We start from the raw sequence: 8,923 nt of genomic DNA, 5'->3' as shown, positions 1-8,923 counted from the left end.
TCCAGGGGATGTTGGCAATTTGATCTTTGGTTCCTCTGCCTTTTCTAAATCCAGCTTGAACATCTGGAAGTTCCCAGTTCACTATTGTTGAAGCCTCGATAATCCTTGTGTTATCAAGGAATAAATTAAGATGTTTGCTCCATTATTTCATATAATTGACTTTCACAATGATCATTTCAAAAGTATAAATCAGGTGTAAAATGCTTGTTAGTGTGAAAAGCAATGAGTGAGGCAAATGTGAATGACTCGTTGTTTTTACTGACACAAATCAAAGAATATGAATCAACAGGACCTATAAACGTGTAATGAATGCTATCCATGCATGCTAAGTCACTTCAGTCATGTCCGATTCTTTGTGACCCTATGGACTGTGGCCCACCAGACTGCTCAGTCCATGGGATTCTCCAGACAGGAATACTGGAGTGGGTTGCTATTTCCTTCTCCAGTAAGTGTAAAATAGTGCCCAAATCCGATCAATATTTGCTGCCATCTGCTGGTTATGAAAGAAAACTACAAGGAATGGACATGCAGTTGAAATTTGAACAGGTTTGTGCATCAGCACTTTGAGGGCAGGCAGGGGTTAATTATCCAGAACTGTGCATGTAAAAATACTGCTTAGCCACCCCCATCCCCATCCCCCACCTCACCCCACCCCACCCCACGCGGACTTCAGAGCAAGCCCCTTCTGAATGGCAGAGGGGATATGAGGGCCAGGTGACTGGTGGGTTCACTGCTCACAGATGATGTATAAGAGCTTGTCCTGACTGAAGGATCTGGTTTCCTGCCCCTTCATTTCACATTGTTCCTCCCACACCTTTGCAAAGGAATGGAGTTCATTTCTTTTTTTCCTAATTGAGGTATAATTGACATATATCATTACATTAGTTTCAGGTATACAACATGATTTGATACACAGTCCATTTCTTATTGTACAGCACATATACTAAAAAGTTGCCCCAAGGAAAACTGACTTTTCTTTCAGAGATTGCAAACTGAAGGTGAGATCCAGATTACAAAATTTAGACATAGAATTTTATTAAAATGTGGGTGTTGATTTTAAAGTAAGGAAAATTCACATAAAAATCTGGATTGCTAGTTTCTCTTGGAAAATTGGAATGTCAAACCAAACTGGACTTCATTCTCACAGGACCAGGCAGGCTCTGCTGTGCCCATTAGACTAGATGTGTTCTCTGGCCCAACGTAGTTCTCATCACTTCTTGGTACCTCCCCACATGGAGCCTGTGGTCAGACACTACTTATCATTCTTGCTTTCTCTCTATTTTTTTAAGTAGAGACTTTTCTCTTAACCTATCTAAGGCAGAGCCTGGTAGTTGCATTCTCTACTCTTGCATTCTTCTCCTTTTTCATTCGTAATTCTCCCCTTTTTGTTGGTAACTGATATAAATATTATCATGGATGGCATGCTGCTGCTGCTGCTAAGTCGCTTCAGTCGTGTCTGACTCTGTGCGACTCCATAGACGGCAGCCCACCAGGCTCCCCCGTCCCTGGGATTCTCCAGGCAAGAATACTGGAGTGGGTTGCCATTTCCTTCTCCAATGGATGGCATGGACCCAACTGAAAATTATTTTCCCTCCTCACTGGCAAACAGCAGTCACCAGAGGGATATTTGTGGAAGTTTATGGACTGGATTTGGGGAATATTCTTTAAAGAGTTTGACAACTACAAAGAAATAACTTTTTTGTCCTCTATCTTTCCTTTACCTGCATGCAGACATGATGGCAGGAGCTTCAGCAGCTGTTTTGGATTCTGAGCTGAAATGAGGATGGAGGTCAAAGGCTCAACATGGTGAAGAAAAAAGACAGAAGAAACTTAAATTTTTGATGAGAGATTTCATGGCACTATTATCTCAGCTCTAGACTGTCTCCTGTAGACTTCTTTTATGAGAGAAAAATCTAACTTTACCTTGTTCAAGCCATTTCTACTAAACATACAATACTTTTAATAAAACTGGGAGTATGAGAATTGGCTCAATAAAATTTTCTTCAGTGAATGCCTTTCTTCACTTTGGAAAAGGTACTGTTTTAGGTCAGTTCTTGGAAAACAATGTTTGAGGTGGAGATTTGCACTCAGAATTTTTACAGGAAGGCTCTTGAGAACGATCCCCTACAAGGAAGCAAAGGAACTAGGGTTGGGCAGAGAGAGAAGCTGAGATGCAAAGCAGCTGTAGGAGAGAGCTCAGCTGATTTTATGACAGTTTCTGAAGCTGAGCTGGCCTTCCAGAGGTTGTCCTGTATCAAGACCAGGGGGTGAGTCATTGCTCCCCTTTATCAACCAATCACTGGATGCTGGCAGCTCCTGAAGAGGAAGCAGGAACTTTCAGGAGGGAGTTCTCTCCTGCCCAGGGCTGTGCTCAGAGAGGGACTTAGCTGTGAGTCATCTGCAGCTCTCAGAAGTTGAGGGAGTGAATCTTGGTTCTGAAAGGAAGCGGGACAGTGCCCTTATACAGTGGCCCCCAATTGTTTGACTCCGGAACCGATTTTGTGAAAGGTAATTATTCCATGGACCAGGGTTAGGGAGGATGGTTTCAGCATGATTCAAGCACATTGAGTTTATCATGCACTTTATTTCTAATCTAAAGCTGATGTGACAGGAGGTACGGGTCCATAGCCCGGAGGTTGGGGACATTTGTCCTACAACTTCTCCTAGTTATGTGCAAGCTGCTGCTGCGCTGTGCTCAGTCGTGTCCCACTCTTTGAGGCCCCACTGACTGTAGCCCTCCTGGCTTCTCTGTCCATGGGATTTTCCCAGCAAGAATAATGCAGTGGGTTGCCATTTCCTTTTCCAAGCTATATTCCTTTCAAGGTGTGATTCACGTGTTTTAAGTTTTACATATTATTCCTATTATATTTATTTTCATTTCTCAATGAGTAAGAACTAAAAATATTTCTGGCCCTTCGTTGTGTGCTCTTGGATAAAAGATTGGGCAGGTTTCCACCATGACTAGGATTAGAGTTTGTGTACAGCCAACCAGGGTAATTAAACTCAATGTGTTCTGTTCTTTGAGGCTAAGAGAATAATGGCTATAGTACAAAGATCATTCTTTGTACTGTATCGGGAGGGGCAGGTATTCAGGGCACACAGATACCAGTGACATGAAGCAAGCAGGGACTAAGAAACAGGTCTTTTCTCAAGGCAAGTGCCCTTGTGTTGCCTCCTGCACTTGCCATCAGACCTTCCTAATCATTGGCACGTCCCTAACCTGCCAGCAATGGTGCCTGGCATGGTACTCCTCTGGCTTTCCTTGGAATGCTTTCAGCTGCTCTGCCATCCAGCTGCTCTAATGAATCTGGTTTCGGAATAAAAATCATCATTAACTCTCACTAGTTTTGAGATAAGAGCTAACAGAAGTAGCTTGTTTTCTAAGCAAGGTGAGCTTGCCCACCAAATAGGTATTATATACAGATCCATATTAGTTCATTGATTTAAAATGAAGGCAAGTAAATATATCAATGTGTTCCTCAGATCTCACACAATGCCCTTTAATTGCTTGCATAGATTTGTTTTGCGGTTTCTGTAATACTAAAGAGAAACCTTTAAAGTAGGTCATCTGGGAAAATAGAAATCTAAAGATTGAGGAGGAAACTATAGTTGAGTTCATAGTGATTAAGTACCCAGTTTGTTAAATAGTACTGAAGAGAGAAATTATAAAAATTTCACATATTAAACTACATATATACAGATGGTATACATATATTTAACCCTTTACAATGTTTGGGCTCTAGTAAGACTGGAAAATAAACTTAGTTAAATAGAGTTGCTTTATACCAACCAGGCGCTACTTCCTCAGATTCCATGGTGTTGAATGAAATTTTTGAGGAAGAAAATATTCAGATTGCTTAAGATGTATTAAAGTAATCAATTCTGACAGCATATTTTATCTTTATTGGTTCTTTTTAGGTACACTTACAGAAATGTATCAGCCTTCTAGGTGGCACAGTGGTAAAGAACCCGCTCACCAGTGCAGGAGACAGGAGATGGGGGTTCCGTCCCTGGGTCGAGAAGATCCCCTGGAGTAGGAAATGGCAACCCACTCCAGTATTCTCGCCTGGAAAACTCTATGGACAGAGGAGCCTGGTGGGCAATAGTCCTTGGGATTGAAAAAGAGTTGGACAGATTTAGCAACAAAACAAAATAAAAACAATAGAAATGTATGAAAGTTAAATATAATGTGGACAAAGACTGTTGCCTGCTATCAAGCTGTCAGTCACTGCATCAGCCAGGGCAGTGCACCCTGAGGGGAATTCAGGATGAAGAAAAACAGGATAACAACCCTAGAGAGTTGATACATATCAAAGGAATAATTTCAGTGAACCCAGACTCTTGCATTTTCCTACACATTGAAAAGCACTAAAATCATAAACTTGAGATGTCTGTTTGTTGTGATGAGCAGTAACCACTTTATACACACACACACACACACACACATATATATATATATATATATTTTTTTTTTACAGCAAAAACTCCTATGTATCCTGGCTCCTCTTTTACCTTTTTGGGTCACAGCAATCTGAGAGGCTGTCTCTTGGTCTACAGTTCTCAACAAGGTCCCCAAATAAAACATAACTCTTAGCTTTTAGGTTGTGGATTTTTGTTTTCTTTAGTTGACAGTTTTGGTAACTAATGAAAGAACCCAGAGCAAGCTTCTCTCCTTCACTTGAACTCAATTAGTATTTGGAGCCTTGGTACCAGCAGAGAGGCCTCCTTGGAGAGTTCAGACGAATTTGGGTCAGTCTCTTCTGGGTCTCGGAGCTGCCATTATTGACTGATGATACTGAGTTTTATTTGGTGGTGTTAAGCTCCTTGCTACAGGAGTACATTTTCCTTGAAACTTAGTTTCAAGAAGCAGCACCTAAGTTATCCTTAGTTGAAAGACACTGGGAGGATTTACTATATGTGTAGAGAATATATTCTCAAAAGTACTTAATTGGAAACTAAAGAAAATGTTGTTCTAAGAATGGCCAAATTAGAGTTTTTAACATTTCAAAATTATTATTATCATTTTTGCAGGCACAGCTTGAAAAAACCAGCTTGGAAAATATCTCTTCAGAATTCTGACCTTAAAGGAACAAGAGCCCTTCTAGGGGGAAGCTGCATTTCTCTCCCTGTGTCTTTGAGATATAAATATTCTACCTGGTCTTAGCCTGTTTTTCCTGTGTTTTGAGGGCTTGGTCTCTGCCATCCAGAATGTGTGCATACAGTGTATACTTGGCAGTAAGTCAAATAGACTGGAATTCTGAGCAGCCTTTTTGTCTGGCTGGGCCAATTCTCAAGGGACTTTGTCATCTTAACTTCCATTGTGCCCACCTGTACAAAGAAGACCTTTACTTTCTTAGACATTTTTGAGAGTAAACTTTCTATATCTTATGAAGGCTACCTCTTCTGCAGTCTCTTCTGGAGTACCTCTTGGGTTTATTGATTTGAATCCTTGTTAAGATAATACTCATTGATGGCCAGATGACGGATTCTTTAAATTGGAGGAACTCTAAATTGGTAAACTTTTAGAGAGTTCTTATTATCAACAGCTATTTTATGGGTACCTGTGAAAAGGCAAATTAGAAGGTGGATAAATTTTATATATATATATGACTGATCTAAGAACTAAAACAAACAAAATAAACCAGTTTAGGAAGGCTGATTTGTCTCAGCTCCACTTAAAGGGGTCTAATAAAAACATTAGCTTAATTAATGTTTATTAGGTCTATTAACAGGGAAATAAGAAAAAACTGAGGAGAAAGTCTGGAAGCTTCTTCCCCAAAAGGTGGAAATTTTAAAGAGACTCATCCCAAAAGGATAAGAACTCTTTAGCTGGTTATTAAGAAATGGGATAAGTAATGTAGATATAAATAAAAAGCCCCAAACAAGTCTGCTTTATTTATGTGTGTGTGTATATATATATATATATATATATAGTTAAACCTCTTAATGATCACAGCATTGTCATGGTGAAGGGGCTTGTGAACTAAGTGAAGCTATGAACCATGCTATGCAGAACCACCCAAGATGGACGGGTCATAGTGAAGAGGTCTGACAAAACATGGTCCACTGGAGGAGAGAATGGCAACCTACTCTGGTATTCGTGCTGTGAGAATCTCATGAACAGTATGGCATCTACTTCTGCTTCATTAACTGTGCTAGAGGCTTTGACTCTGTGGATCACAGTGAACTGTGGAAAATTCTTAAAGAAATGGGAAGACCACTTTACTTGTCTCCTGAGAAACCTGTATGCAGGTCAGGAAGCAACAGTTAGAACTGGACATGGAACAACTGACTAGTTCCAAATTGGGAAAGGAGTAGATCAAAGTTATATATTATCACCCTGCTTACTTAACAGAATATGTCACACGAAATGCTGGGCTGAACGAATCACAAGCTGGAATCAAGACTGATGGGAGAAATATCAACAACCTCAGACATGCAGATGATACCACACTCATGGCAGAAAGTGAAGAGGAACTAAAGAGACTCTTGATGAAGGTGAAGGAGGAGAGTGAAAAAGTAGCTTAAAGCTCAACATTTAAAAAGAAAGAAACAGAAACCTGTTTCTGAAAAGAAAGGAAAGCCAGAGGGGTGCCAGGCCAGTCACCATTGATGGGAGGTTAGGGACGTGTCAATGATTAGGAAGGTCTGATGGCAACTGCAGCAGGCAACACGAGGGTACTTACCTTGAGGAAAGACATGTTTCTTTTTTAATGTTGAGCTTTAAGAGGTTTCTTTAACCTGTTTCTTTTAATTAAAACACTAAAATCATGGCATCTGGTGCCATCACAAATAGAAGGGGAAAAAGTGAAAGGACTGACAGATTTTATTTTTTGAGGCTCCAAAATCACTGCAGACAATGACTACAGCCATGAACTTAAAAAATGCTTGCTGCTTAGAAGAAAGTAAAGTGGAAGTCTTTCAGTCATGTCTGACACTTTGCGAACCCATGCACTATACAGTCCATGGAATTCTCCTGGCCAGAATACTGCAGTGGGTAACCATTCCCTTCTCCAGGAGCTCTTCCCATCCCAGGGATCAAACCCACGTCTCCCGCATTGCAGGTGGATTCTTTACCAGCTGAGCCGCTAGGGAAGCCCTCTTGGAAGGAAAGCTATGACAAACCTAGACAAAGTATTAAAAAGCAGAGACATCACTTTGCTGACAAAGGCCCATATTGTCAAAGCTATGGTTTTTCCAATAGTCATGTATGGATGTGAGAGTTGGATAGTGAAAAAGCTGAGTGCTGAAGAACTGATATCTTTGAATTGTGATGCTGGAGAAGACTCTTGAGAGTCCCTTGAACAGCAAGGAGATCAAACCAGGCAGTCCTAAAGGAAATCAACCCTGAATATTCATTGGAAAGACTGATGCTGAAGCTAAAGCTCCAATACTTTAGCCACTTGATGTGAAGAGGCAACACATGAGAAAATGACCCTGATGTTGGGAAATACTGAAATCAGGAAGAGAGAGGATGAGATGGCTGGATGGCATCACTGATTCAATGGACATGAGTTTGAACAACTCTGGAAATAGTAAAGGACAGGAAAGCCTGGTGTGCTGCAGTCCATGGGTTTGTGAAGAGTTGGACACGACTGAGCAACTGAACAACAACAAAGATAATATTGTAATACCTGATTCATATCAAGTTTTAAAATGAAGCTATGAGATCTCTAATTATGTCTGCTTTTATGTCTGTGTGTATATTAGGCATATGTTATATCTGTACCTTAGAAATGTATTATCAAAATTAAATTATAAGAGTTCTATTTAATTGACTTTAAGTACTTATAAACTAAACATTTCTGAATATAAAGGAAACTGGCCAGAATGAATTTCAGATTCATGTGGTCTAGGAAATATTCAGTATTAAATTAATATTTGTTATCAATGGTAGCTTAAGCTTGTTGGTTTAATCATTTGTTATCAATGGTAGCTTAAGCTTGTTGGTTTAATCATTACAGACATGTCTTTTATTGTTCCTAGGTTTACTGAAGGTCAATAAATTCATGTTATATATATAGTTGCAAATCTGTCAAAAAGAAAAAGTAACTGGTATGATGATATTTTCGTAATTTATAAAATAGAGGTAAATGAGGTAGGGGTTTTCAGATGAACTCTTTAACTCTTTAGAAATAGTTATGTTTTGGGTATGTCAATCTAAGATACTTTTTTTTTTTTTCTGGTAGCTTAAAGCTAACTTGTGCACTTAGTTGCTCAGTTGTGTCCGACTCTTTGCAACCCCGAGGGCTGTAGCCCACCAGGTTTCTCTATCCATGGAATTTTCCAGGCAAGAATGCTAGAGTGGGTAGCTGTTCCCTTTTCCAGGGAATCTTCCTAACCCAGGGTTCAATGCAGGTCTCCTGCATTGCTGACAGATGCTTTACCGTCTGAGCCATCTTATTAGACAGATGTCTTATACCATATTGAAGAAAGAAATTGGTGGCTCAGACGGTAAAGCATCTGCCTGCAGTGCAGGAGACCCGGGTTCGAGCCCTGGGTTGGGAAGCTACCCTGGAGAAGGAAATGGCAATCCACTCCAGTACTATTGCCTGGAAAATCCCATGGACAGAGGAGCCTGGTAGGCTACAGTCTATGGGGTAGCAAAGAGTTGGACATGTCTGGCGACTTCACTTTCACTGTAGACTATTCCTGTTTGCTGATCAGGAAATGCTGATATGACAAATAATTCATAATTACTTGCTTCTTGGTTGTCACTAGCAATTAAGGCTTTTAAGAGTTAAGATTTATTTCAAAGCTGAAATTTTCTACCTCTTAATTTCCCTCACTTATTTCACTTATTCTCCCCAGCCACCCACTATCCCCTCTGGCAACTACATTTTCTCTGTATCTATGACTTTGTTTCTGTTTTATTGTGTTTGTTCATTTGCTTTATTTTTGGGATTCCACACGTTAGTGAGGT

At 40.1% G+C, this 8,923-nt stretch overlaps 1 long non-coding RNA gene across 1 annotated transcript; it reads left to right on the top strand.

The window, feature by feature from the left end:
* Nucleotides 1-2,389: 2,389 nt before the first annotated feature.
* LOC132659254 (uncharacterized) lies at nt 2,390-7,767 on the top strand. Its single transcript, XR_009599478.1, has 2 exons — nt 2,390-2,508; nt 5,032-7,767. It is a non-coding gene; the product is annotated as an uncharacterized LOC132659254 (long non-coding RNA).
* Nucleotides 7,768-8,923: the final 1,156 nt, after the last annotated feature.

The sequence above is a fragment of the Ovis aries genome, chromosome 2 (assembly GCF_016772045.2).
Source record: "Ovis aries strain OAR_USU_Benz2616 breed Rambouillet chromosome 2, ARS-UI_Ramb_v3.0, whole genome shotgun sequence".
Classification (NCBI taxonomy): domain Eukaryota; kingdom Metazoa; phylum Chordata; class Mammalia; order Artiodactyla; family Bovidae; genus Ovis; species Ovis aries.
Note: the sequence above shows the minus strand (reverse complement) of the source record. Positions and strands in the feature narration are given on the sequence as shown.